Source organism: Hippocampus zosterae, chromosome 8 (assembly GCF_025434085.1).
Source record: "Hippocampus zosterae strain Florida chromosome 8, ASM2543408v3, whole genome shotgun sequence".
In the NCBI taxonomy this organism is placed as follows: domain Eukaryota; kingdom Metazoa; phylum Chordata; class Actinopteri; order Syngnathiformes; family Syngnathidae; genus Hippocampus; species Hippocampus zosterae.
The window spans coordinates 9,941,261-9,954,825 of NC_067458.1; the positions used below are offsets into that span (position 1 = coordinate 9,941,261).

The 13,565-nt window shown below is 41.4% G+C and overlaps 1 protein-coding gene and 1 long non-coding RNA gene across 2 annotated transcripts in view; one reads left to right on the plus strand and one right to left on the minus strand.

Annotated features, from left to right (window-relative positions):
* LOC127605911 (cAMP-specific 3',5'-cyclic phosphodiesterase 4C-like) overlaps window positions 1–7,298 on the minus strand; it is a 100,092-nt gene extending 92,794 nt beyond the window's left edge. Inside the window, exon 1 of the mRNA XM_052073781.1 lies at window positions 6,898–7,298. The gene's annotated coding sequence lies outside the window, so the exon portion shown is untranslated. The remainder of the gene's footprint in view (window positions 1–6,897) is intronic.
* LOC127605921 (uncharacterized) overlaps window positions 1,350–13,565 on the plus strand; it is a 109,931-nt gene continuing 97,715 nt past the window's right edge. The window contains exon 1 of the long non-coding RNA XR_007963687.1: window positions 1,350–1,402. This is a non-coding gene — a long non-coding RNA (uncharacterized LOC127605921). The remainder of the gene's footprint in view (window positions 1,403–13,565) is intronic.

Consider the following 13,565-nt stretch of genomic DNA (forward strand, 5'->3'; position numbering starts at 1 on the left):
GTACATGGAAAGGCTGAAGACTTCCCCCAAAAAATCGAATTACGTTACAATATTGTGATTCAATATGCAATTCTTTTTTTCCAACATCCTCTTCCCATGCACTTTTTAACCAGCAAGCTCTAAACTTGTCACGTCGCGTGCTCGCCGGCAGGTGGCGGGTTTTTCCCTCCGCCTGTTCGGTACACCTGTTCTCAATCACAGACTGATTGCCCTCCTATATTAAGAGACTCCGGCAGTCCTCTCACTGCCGGAGAATTCCTTACCGTGCCATTGCTCTCTATCGCTAATCACGTCGCTTGACTATTTCTCGCTGCCCTATTGCCTTACGGCCACTACCTTCGTGTATTTCGCGTTTTGACCAAATTGTTATCGTTGCGGTTTTCCTATTTCAGTAGTTCCTCGCCCTTTATCGTTTTCGCGAGCGTTTTCGGTTGTCTTCATTATTTTCCTGGTCCTTATTTGACCAGCGTTTTCTGTTACCGTTTTTCCCTGTTCGGGCTCTTTTTGTTCATTATTAAAACCCTTTTGTTTCTCACGAGATCTTTTCGTTGTCTGCTTTTCCTGGGATCCACCTCGTTTTTTCTGTTGTGCACGAGGCGATTTCTCATCGCCTCGGGCTCAACGTGACAAAACTATTACTATGGACACCCTCACATTTGTTGGACAGAAAGTTTTTGGGGGCGGTGGTCAGAAACTGACGCACACACGACTCAGGGTGCAAGGAAGTCTGCAATTACCCACGTCACATGCACGACGGACTGCATCATCTGCAAAGGGGGAGCTTGCAGTTTACTGATGTAAACGGACTTGCAGCGATTTCTGCTCAATCAATTTCTGCTTCTGCCACCCTGATTTTAAATGAGGTGAGCCACTTGGGTTGGCCACGAGCTGGCTGCCACATCGGCTGCCGCAAAAGTGCCCCCTTACACCTATTTATACCCGTCTACAAAAATATCGCTAGAAAGAAATCTCCACCAATGCGCAGAGTTAGACTGTGCTTGGCGCTAGACTTGCGCTGGACACAAAAGTGGGACCCTTTGACTTGAAGTCTTCTAACAGGGCAAGTCAAGTCAAACAAAATGTCTTCACAATGATACCGTATGTTCTATGCAGCTCTACTAGTCCAAACACGGCATTCAGATTAATATTGCATTGATGGAATCAACCAGCAAAATACACCCGTTTGTATCCAACTCAGGGGGTGGCCATTTTGCCACTTCATGTTGACTGATGATGACATCACAGTTGCTCAGGGAACGACCAATCCCGGCTTACTGTTTGCTGAATTTGGTCATGTGACGTTCACAATGTGTAGCTAGTGTCTACAGGAGTCATGAGTATGATATTGGCCCGAATATAAGACGGTGTTTTTTTGCATTGAAATAAGACTGAAAAAGTGGGGGTCGCCTTATATCCGGGGTCTAGACATTATACCCATTCCCGACGCTAGTGGGAGCCAGATATCATTGAAGCGAATGCTGAACTTGACTCCCCGGGCCAAAGTGAACCCTTGTCACGAAGAAGAAAAATAAAAAATAGCGGTAAGAAAGAAAGAGAAGAAAATGATAGAAGAGATAACAGAAAATGGAGAAACATAGCGACAATCTGGAGAAAAGGGGGTCGAAGATCGGCCAGGTTAACCGGTAGCTGAATTATGATGCAATTTCAAAAACCAGAAGCCATTCATTTACGAATGTGATTGCACTTTAGTTTACATATTTAAATGTTCAGATATTATGATTTTAATGAGGCAAAATAACATGTTTTTTCTCTCAAATATATTGTTATAATCATTCGTTTCAGATGTACTGTAATTATTTTCTGTATAAAAATTAATTTGGTGTTCAAAAAGTATTTTTCAAACTTGAGTCTTGAAAAAGAGGGCGTCATCTTAGAATCAGGGCCTTCTTATATTCGGGCCAATACGGTAATTTCCTGAAGAAGGCAAACCCTTGTGTGGACACACAGTCGCTCATCAAATTACAAATCTAATGCTAGGTTCCGATTGAACACAAAAAAAAATGTGTCACTCTCCTGTCTTGCATACTTTTGTTTGTGAGGGTACTACACGTGGGGTTGCTTCAAGCGGAGGGTAGGGGCTCCTCTTTCACCTCCACCACCCAAAAAAAAACAATTAGCAACACTAATCTATCTAGTGACCAGTGATTGTGATATTATATTGGCTGCTAAATGCTATCTTGGTTGATAGTCCAACAGCTGTCCAACAAGTCAACCTTCACTCAACATTCACCAGATATGCCGACTTCCTTGCGCCACATTCTCCAAGCCTGCTTGTTTTTGGGAGTATATTTGGTTTGGATAACTTTCGATCCCACAGACTGCAATGTCAGTGTCCCACTTTTTTTTTTGCGCTTGTGCTGCTACTACTGTTGCGTGACAGAGTAAAACCGATTGACTGTGAGTGATGTGACATCATGAAAGTTCACATTTGCAAACTCCAGCAAAATGAGCAAAGATGCAAATTTTTGACTTTTAAACCACTAAGTGGGCAAACTCAATTGACTATAGATGGGAACACAGTGTTTGAAATGCTCAGCTCAGGTTTGTTGTAACCAGAGCATGAAAGCAGCTGTTTTTGGATTTGCGATTGACAGTTTTGCCAAACTAAGTTGAAACACGGCATCAAAACCAGTGGGCCCTGATACAACATCGATTGACCCATCTACGATTGCCAGTTTGTGTTGTCAGCGCATGGATCCAGCGTTTTTGGGTCAGTAAACACTGAAGTGCTAACAACAGCAGCGGAGGCGGTGTCCTTGGAAGCAGCGGATGGAGCAGAGCACAGGCCGGCAGCGCAGCGGGAGAGGCCCGTGAACATCGGCAGCTCATCAGCAGCTCGGCAGAAGCCTGATGAGTGATCGTAATCATTCGAATCAGGTATCTTGGAGATGGGAGACATCTAAAACATGCAGGATTGAGGCACTAGAGGACTGGAGTTGCCCATCATTGCTGTAAGCTCTTGACTGTATTTTTACGGGTGCATCAATGTTTGAAGACTCGAATGGTTTTAAATGCTATTTAAGTGTTTTTGAATTGTCGTTTGTGGTATATTAATGGTTTAAACCAGTGTTTCCCAACCAAGAGTACGCGCATTGGTACATGGAAACATTGAAATCATATATTGTCAAGATGATGTGTAAAAAGTCGTTTTATAAGGCCGTCAATAAAATGGTACACGGGTATGGTTGACAAATCAAATCCCTTTGAGAAGGTTTTAAGCTGGGCGGCCCAGTGGTCGAGTGGTTAGTGCGTCGACCTCACAATGCAGAGGTACTGGGTTCAATTTCAGCTTCGGCCTCCATGTGTGGAGTTTGCATGTTCTCCCGAGGCCTGCGTGGGTTTTCTCCAGGTACTCCGGTTTCCTCCCACATTCCAAAAACATGCATGGCATGCTCTAAATTGTCAGTGTGGATGGTTGTTCGTCTCTGTGTGCCCTGCATTTAGCTGGCAACCGGTTCGGGGTGTCCCCCGCCTACTGCCTGAAGACGGCTGGGATAGGCTCCAGCACCTCCCACGACCCTTGTGTGGATAAAGTGGAACAGAAAATGGATGGGTGGATGGATGTTTTTAAGCTGATACCAAGCAACTCTATATATGCAAGCTAAACAAAAAAAAGAAATTATAATCTTGAACCTCTATTCTGTGTGTTGTCTTGTCAGACCTCAAAACTGAAAGCACCGCAAATGCAACGTGTGAGACAAGTGACATTTTCCCACTGGCATGTCATGAGACTGATGGCATTCTAAACTAGCAATTACAGAGGTGGAAAAAAACTGTATGAGAAAGGATACTGACATTTATGACTGTCACCTGTCATGGTGATGACAGGTTGACAAAGTTGACCTTTCCTAAAAATGAGTAAGTAAGCAGGCTCATGTATTTTGTCCACTTACTAACCCAGATGTAGAAAAAAGAGTAGGTTTGGCTTGCCTGTAAATGTTTACAGATCAGAGAAGTAGTGAGAGTATTGCAGCAGCAGCATGCCACCTATTGGACACGCACTGAACACTTGTTATCCAAGCCACGGCAAGAATTGAGGAATCCCCAGTCTCAGAGGATGTGCATTCATTTGGTTGTTTAAATTTGTACAAGAAAAAAACATATCACAGACATGACAGAAAAAAAAATATTTCAAAAAAAACAATGTTTGTTTTTTTCAACATTTTTTTGAAAAAAAAAAAACATTTCAACACACCACTCGTATTGCACCACCTCTGGCTTTTCTAACAGCTTTCCAGTTTGTCATTGACCATTTTTTCCAACTTGAAACAAAGATCTTCAGCTGGATTGAGCGCAACACTATTTGCAAACCACAAATTGACCTTGTGTGTCTTTCTTCAAGGACTGTTTTCACAGTTTTGGCTCGATAGCCAGGTCCATTATCATCCTGAAAAATCATTTCCTCATCCCCAAACGTCCTTTCAATAAGAAAAGTGCCCCAAACGTCAAAGCAAACCTGCGCATTTCTCGAAGATATAATGACAGCCATGTGCCTTGTCGCCTTCATAAATCTCATTGGAGCGGCACCAAACAAATGTTCCTGAATCTTCACCTTGCCCAACACAGATTTGCCATTATCACTGAATATGACATTCACCATTTGTGATTCCATTTTTTTTTCTCAGAATTAGTCGCTCCATATTTTTTTTCACTCTGCCTAGTCTAAAAATGTAACTGTTACTATTTATTTTCGCTGAATTTCTTTAAAAAAGTTTCTTAAAAGGCAGAAAATTGCCATTTCAAATAACTTGATTACCATGTCTGTGATCTGCTTTTTCCCCATCAGTCCATCATCCATCCATTTTCTGATCCGCTTTATCCTCACAAGGGTCGCGGAGTGTGCTGGAGCCTATGCCAGCTGTCTTCGGGCAGTAGGATGGGGACACCCGAAACTGAATAGGCCCCATCACGCCCGTGACAATCGTGAGGATAAGTAGATTAGAAGGTCGATGGATGGATGTAAACAACAAATGAACATCCTCTTAGACTGGTGATTCCATAATTGTTGCCACGGGTTGTAGAAGTGTGTGTGTGTGTGTGTAGGGGGGAGCCCCTTCTAATGTCTTGCAAAGCCTTCAGGGTCTATCATAGCTTCACTGCAAGCTTATCTGAAACTGCTCAAGGTTTTTTTTTAAACTTCACTACAACATAACAGTTCATTGTACTCGTCTTATGCAACAAAAACTCTAATATTAGTGCATGTCCTAAAATAGTGTTTCACTTTTATCACAGGGGATATATTCTGTCGTTTACCCATCCCACACACTTTTAATAACACTTTAACCTATTAAAACACACTAGAGTTGTTAAAAGACAAGTTTTTAAAAATACATTGTAAATGTCTTTGAATGCAAAAAAAATTAAAATGTTGATGGATAGAAAAACTATATATATTGTAGCGTTTGTGATAGATACTGGCTGGTAACTGGCTATGTCATTAGCCGCTGTGTATGAAGTGACTCAACGACAATCGTGGCAAACGTCAGGTCGTGGGTGAATATGTGCTCCTGTTTGTTTTGCTACCTTTGTTCAACAAAGTGAGAGAAAGTGGACTGATGTCTGTTTCTTTCCTGGACCAGTGGTGGAAGGACTAAAATTCTAAATCATGGTGGGAGGCTCTATTAAATTAGCCAATAAAAGCACAGTTGTGTAGCTTAAGACATTTGTGCTTTAAAATCGGTAAACTGCACTTTATCTTCTTTTATTATTATGCCAAACTTTGGAAATTCTGTCTGTTGTGCATGCTTTCCTCATGGCTTGCATTTATTGCACTGCGCTCACAGTTTGTGTGAAAAAATAATCAAAGCAAAATCTGAAAATCATTAAAAATCTGATATGTACAATGAAGTTGCAAAAATTGAAACGCAATACTGAACATGTGGCCAGCTTTGTGAAATCACTTATGAAACTTAATATGTATTTGAACACGTGGAAGGGATTTTGTTCAATAAATCTCTTGTTTGTTTGTTTTTCAACATAAAGCATAGGACACATGTACATATTTTAAATAATGTCAAATGTTTCGAAACACCCTGTAGTATCTTAGCATTATATTGTTGCTACTTTTTACAAATCGACTTTTTCCAATTATTTGGACAGTACCCGCCGCGCACACATACACACACGCACACATTAACGCCGGCGCGCGCGCTCACACCCACACACACACACACGAAGTGCCCTTTCACCCTCCTCTATTGTCTTTCATCAGTCATTGTCAAATTATTTTGAGTGTGCATGTCGGTCTTGAGATACATCCATTAGACTTATACAGTTGTATAATACTCAAGTGTTATTTCATGATTGCCTCGGCAGTGAATACATTTAATAATGGCAACAGTTGTGTCCGTTCTATTGCCATGAATTGCTAAGTGAAAAAAATGTTATGCGAGGAGCTCGTGTTGGACTTTGGAGCGTTTATTGTAATGATGAACATTCGAGACGGTTGTTCCCTCTTACCCTAAAATACAGGAAAATAATAATCCACGTCAAACCTGTGTCTGTCTGTCTGGGGGCTTAGCAGCTGAAGAAAGGAAGCAATTAAATGGTGGAAGGAAGGAGATTTACAAAAAAATACAAAACACTGGGGGAGGAAACAGATAAATAGTTGGTTCCCCATTGCACACAATGTAACACAATTTAAAACAATGGTGACGTTACACTAATCAAACCGACATGCAACAAGTTAAGTAGTATGCTGTGCAGAATGTGTGAGAAATTTGCAGTCAACTCAATGTGAGTGTGCGTGCATGTGCGTGACTACTAAGTAACCTGCAAAGGATGTACTGTACTACATTATTAGAAACGGTTTAATACATATGTAGTTCGCTGGAACAACTTTTAAGTTTCAACTTTAAGCGACGAACTTGAACTCACCGGTTAGACTCACACTCGCGTCGACGCCGCCTTTTGTCCCGCACTGGAAGCCAAAACGCCTCCTCTGTCCTTCAAGCCACTCAACCGGGCACCACGGTAGGTCTTATCGCCTCTTCCATTTTTATTGCTGCGCCTTGGTGGGACAGTTCGACTTCAAACTCGTCAGACTGTTCAAACTGTGCTACACGGGCGCCGTCACAGTGACGTCCTCGACAGATCACATGATAAGACGTAAGTTCACGACACTGAGCACGAGGAGAGCTCGACAATGCGAGATAAAAATATTCAACTGGCTTTTCCCACCAATTTTTCAAAATGTGACTGTCTTGTAACGTCACCTGGAAAAATCAGGAAATTAATTGTCATTTCGTTGACTCTTGGTATGTTAGACTCCTTTTTTTCTGAGGCCACATTGTACAGTACATTTATTAAGGCAATTATGACTGTAAAGTCAACATCATCAGCATTTTTTCGGTCCTCTGATTGGTTGGCAAGAGTAAGTCAAGTTTGACAATCAAAGCAGGGGCGGAGCTAGATGGTGGCCAGGGGTGGCCACGGTCACCCGTCAGAACAGAGAGTCTCTGTTACCCACCCACAGCTACACGTGAAAATTTTGATATATGTTCTGCCATTTTCACATGAATACAGTACTCTCAGACCCCTTGATACTCTGCTACACGTTATTTAAATGAACTACATATTTAAAGAATTCCATTCCATTATCTCAATATGCAATTCACCTGAATACAAATTTTAATAGATTCTGTCTTAAGTAAAGACCGTTGCATTATTGCAGTAAATGTTGATCAAAATAATATGTAAAATAAAATAATTTTCAAAGTCACCGCGATCCAGTCAATAGAGGAAAGACGTAGGTTGCAGACCCCTAATTCTAATAAATTAAGCTCAGCAAAACCTTTCTTCTTACCTAGACTTGTCCCTGCTTGATTAAGAGTGTGGTGGGCATTGTTCTGGAAATGTATGGATTTTCTTTCATGAAACCCTGACTATGGATGGTAAGTGATAATGTAAGAATGATGCAGGCACAATTCTACCGCCATCCCTGACTTGTCCCTTCTCCACCACGCTTGTGCTTGTTCCGGGCCAGTGCCCAGGTTAGCACCAGTTAATTTTTTTTTCTAGCACCGGAATTGGCTCTAGCTCGAGTGCCTGAAACTGGTGCTTAAGCTGACCCCAATCATTTGTTGGGCCAGACTCTGCCACCAACTACGTCAGGGGGCTGGGTTATCATTAACATCACAGGTGTAGAGGAATGACTCTCTGGACACACAGAAGTTTTGCACAAATTGTTGAGCGACGAACTCTGTCACATTTGTGTCCCACCAGAAAAGCGATCTCAGGTGTGCCCAGACAGATGCGATCTCTGACTCACAGCCAGCCTATATCATCTACAATGATGAAGAAAGATTATAAGTGTTTGCTGATTGCATGTCCCTGACTGTTATACAGAATACTACATACATGCAAGTATAATCGATGCGATGCTCGGTTGCCTAGCAGATGTTTAGAGCGCATTATTATTATCATGATTATGATTATTATTTATACTCCAGGCGCTCTTGGGTAAACATCGACATAAGCAGTTAGGTTTGGACTCTTTACAATGGAAACTTTGGGTGTGGGCCTGGTTGTGATGTCATCAAAGGTGAAAGGGCAAAGACACTACGGAACAGTTCAGGGACACTTAAACTTGAGGGACGGCTCAAGTCAGAGAGACTGCGTGTAGGAATCGGTGTGCCTATATTGGGACAATACAGTATGACAATAGGCTTATGTTTTGTGTTTACGTAAAACAGATATCCTAAACAGTTCTTACATCCATCCATTATCCAATCGCTCCTCACATGCATGCTGTAGCCGATCCTAGCTGTCTCCAGGCAGCAGGTGGGTTACACCCTGAACCGGTTGCCAGCCAATCGCAGGGCACACATAGACAACCATTCGCGCTCACAATCACATCTCTGGACAATTTTGAGTGTTCCATTAACCTACCGCATGTTTTTGGAATGTGGAAGGAAACCGGAGTACCTGGAAAAAACCTACACAGGTACGGAAAACAACATGGAAACTCCACATAGGAAGGCCGGGGCCGGAATCAAACCCCAGACCTCTGCACTGTGAGGCGGACGTGCTTTCCAGTTGATGAACGGGCCTCTGTTCTTGGAATAAAAAAATAGAAATTCAAAGCATTATATGGTGCCAGGAAATTCAAAAATCTTTATCTCAACTTCCATCCAACAATTTTTTTTCTGTTGTGCATGTCCTCATTTGCACAATAAGGGAGTTGGAGTCAATCTCAGCTGACTTCAGACAAGAGGCAGAAAAAACCCTTCACTGCAAATAAACTAGTGAAAAGCTCATGGACGGTGTAAAAACAGATTGACGGTTTTGCATTCACACCATTCACATAAATCACTGTAGTCTAAAATGGAACACTGATATGTAGTAAAAAGGGGTGTCACCGGGCCTCAACTCTGACTGGTGTTGAAATTGACTAGTGATTATTGAAGTTGACTGGGTAGAGTCGAAACTGTTTTCTTCAGCATCATTTTTCTCCTCTCTTGCAAGGCAGAATCAAACTTCCCTAAGTTAGGCAAAATTCTCGCGAGTGTATTTGATGAAAAATGCTTTTGCCTCATAACTTGGTTTCCACTTGAGTTTTCTGGTTCATATTGTTTAAAACAGATAACATTAGCCAGTAATAAAGATTCCATGTCATCTTTATTGTGTTTTAGAGGTATAGATGTTTACGAAATTGCTTTGTGTCCATATTCCTGTTTTGTAAGTCTGTTTTGCTGCCATGTAATTTTGAAGATGGCCCAAAGCCTCTGCAAGACCATGAGATCTCTATCTGTCCATCAATGGATGGGTGGGTGGATGGATGGATGGATGGATAGATTTGCCTGACAAGTGGCTCATGTCTTTTCTGTCTAAAAAATCAATAAAGTTCAATAGCATAAAAAATATACAGTATATATTTGATAAGAAATGTCTTTAAGAGCACAAAATAATATAGGTCATATTGCAGCAACCCCACCGTGTGTGTACAGTTGCTGCATGCTGCTGAGTCATTTATACGAAACGTGACGTGTGACATCACTTGACCTTGTATCAGTACAAATGATGAAAAAGAAAAAAAAAGGTTTTCCCACATGTAAGTGAAGTATCAAGACAAATGCTGAACTGCGTTGACAGGAAAGAGATGATTAAATGACAACATATTCTTTGACAGATCCCTCTTGTCTTGTATTATCAGAAAGACATTTCACCATTCGTTCAACTAGCCATCACAAAGCTTTGTGATGATAGCAGTCCATTCTGCAGTGCATTCTTCAGATTGCAAGCATGAATCGCTCTATTCTTGCAAAGACATTGTGACAATACAGGGCCGGTAAATGACCGATCACCTGTTTGAAAAAGAGAAGCATAGGCTGAATTATTAATCACTGACGGTGCAGTGTTCTACGTGGAGCAGGGGCGTTGACGACACCGCAATCCTGAAGTCCTAGATGTCATTTCGAGTAGCGAGCAAATGGAGATCCTTCGTTCATTTTGTCCTGTGAAGATTAAAAAATAAATAAAATAAAATACTAGATGATCTTATATGATAATATGCTAACATGCATTTCATATTTCTTCCATTCACTTAATTTCATGTCATTTGAAAAAGCGGACAATCGTCCTTCCACTGATAGGGCTCTATTGAACTACGATAGTTGGAAATGAAAATTTAAACAGTAAAAAATATATAGAAGCACAACAAGACTTTTGATTTTGCAATAAAATACACACGTGCATGAATTACTGCTACCTTTTCCCCGCTGACTTTCTGCAAGAAATGTGATTCCAATCCCTTACTAGGCTTTCTTTTTTGTAGAAATAACAATGTGTCACAGACTAAATAATAAATATTAATCTGAAACTAATTCAATTATAGTTTCCCCTGTGACTCACGTCAGTATTTCAATGACAAAATCAGTCGTGTTGCAACAATACGATGAGCAAACAGGAAATGTAAATTATGACACTTCGACCAAACTTGACAGCTTGTTTGGTAATATATTTTGAAGCAATCGAAACACAAAAGGTCACCTCCAACTAACCGACCTTCGGATACCCTTTAGATTCCTCAGGTTTTTCTCAACGTCCCTTCTGCTCTCATTTATGAAGCCTGCCTCTTATCGACCAGTCATCACCCTCTCACTTTGCACAGTTAGTATTTGGACCCGTATGACCAGGTTACAGCATGTGGGAATACAATGTGGGCTATTTTACTAGGCACACGACATAATGTGATCTAGCGCAAGAGACGAACCAACCGTCCTGCCTTTGCAAAGGTAATAATGCTCACTTCAGGGCTTTCCATATTTATAAAGGGAGTTTAAGAGTGTACATTAATGTAATGTACGTACTGTGACATTTACATGATGATGTAAACATCTGAATGATAGTACTTAGAGTTTTGACGTAATGTTAAAAAAAAGGAGAAAAAAATAACAATACAAACAGCCCTGCTTTCCTGAGACTCTGACTTTTTCAAGCATAATCTTTCTTGTTGACGTAAAAGAGTAAACAGAAAACTGTGGAGGGGGAAAGGAGAACAAGTGACACCAGTGTGTTTTCAATGCCAGCTTTCATTCCCCGCCATGGTTGAGTGTTCAATTCCCACGTGGAGCTCGTCGCTCGACAACAGTCACCATTCATTCACATTTGGCTACAGACGAGACTTATCACCCGCTGCTCCATGGTGGCCTCTGCACGGGGAACACCATGACTGAGTGGCAACACAATGGATATACATGATCTGAGCTCAACCTGTTTTTACTCAAATTTAGTTTGATGGGAAAAAAACTCCCACAAATTATTCACCAAACATGTTCAGATACTTTAAATGTGTGTGTGTGTGTGTGTGTGTGTGTGTGTGTGTGTGTGTGTGCGCGCGCGCGCGTCGGTGTGAACACACACAGTATATTTCAAATCAATTCCATAGCTAAAAATACATAATTGTTCATGTATGTACAGGCAATGTGTTCAGTTCAATTGTTCTACATTTTCAGCAGTTGACTTTGTAGGAAGAGGTGACTGTGAACTAGTCGACAGTCCAGGGGTGCTCAATACGTCGATTGTGATCGACCGGTAGCCCGCAGATTTATTCAAACTATGGAAGAAAACTTTGATTGACAGTCACAAATAACATCAGAGGACCGTAAAGCATTTAGGGAACAAAACCCTTGATGTATTGCTTTTCAAACTCACCATGCGCACATCTTCAAGCCTCTCAAAGTCGGACCTCGGTGACTGGATACATTTCACTGCGGCCACGATGAGCACAAGGGCAAGGATGATGCAGAAGATGGTGATGATGGCTACGAGGCCAGGATTGGTCCTCAGGTCTTCCTTACCAAAATCTTGAGGGGGAACTGAGAGGGTAATAAAATCAGAATGTGCATGATTCAGGGCTGTTTAAATGTAGTGAATATTAATGGTTTTAAATACATCACAAATAAACAATTTTTTTATTGGGGTTTTTTTGTCTGTGTTGTAGAAAATTAATGGATGGATAGATGCTTTTAACTGAAATATATTGTTGTGTACATTGCTATGAATCGCACAATTCTGGGGGAAAGGTTGACCTGGGCTGCCTCATTAGTTTATCATTCATGTCTTGGCGTAGCAGAGTGACCTCGGCTGATTGCTGTTTGGTGAGGTGTGACGACAGTTGAATCTCTTAAGATTGTCGATGGAAGAGGTGTCGTCTTCTTGGAAGGCTGCCTGGTAACCGTGGTGTCATGGTCCTCCTGTATCCTGTTGGTTGTTTGCGGAGTCCGCGCTGTCTCTTGTGATGTTCCTGAAGGAGTGACCGTTTGCTGCTGCGTGCTGTGCCTGCTCCAACCTTCATTGTTTGTTTCTGTTAACACGGCGATCGTTGTCACGGGCGTCGGTTTCGTGTTTGAAGAGAAGCTGATGCCTGCAAAATGAACGTATACATACACACACACACACACAAATTATTTGGTGGTAACAGTCGGACACAATTCCACTTGTTGTAATTGCAAGGAAGAAAACAGCCACTCAAGTGTTCACTTTTGATTTTCAAATTTCTATGTTTCTTATCGGTCAGCTGATCATACTCATTCTTCATTTGCGTAGTTTATGAAAGGAGTACCTTGAGGAAGTGAAAGCAAATACGGAGTTAGAACCAAGGGGTTTATCACGCCTGAGGTACAGTATGTCCTGGATGTATATGATCGATCTTACATACTCATAACATCATGAATAAGAAATTACAATGATCCAATAATACATTTGAGCCTCGACAACTTGGAATAAAAAAATGGCCCGACTGAAAGGACACTGCAGTAAAACTAGTGCGCGGTGTGTAAAACCAATGTAAATATTATCTCTCTTACAATTCCTTGCAAATGCCCCTTTTTCAGAAAGTGACATGTTGCTGTTCAGATTCAATGGAGTGATCCTAGCCTCGTGTTTGAAACAGATCACATTATTGCTTGAAGCATCTGGAACCAGCCAAAACCAAATCGTCACCGTCATTTATATTTTAACTTTGATCAGCATGAAGCTGCAAATGCTGCTCCAAATAACCGTTTTTTTTTTTCAGTCTGTCCAATGACCACACACACTCACAC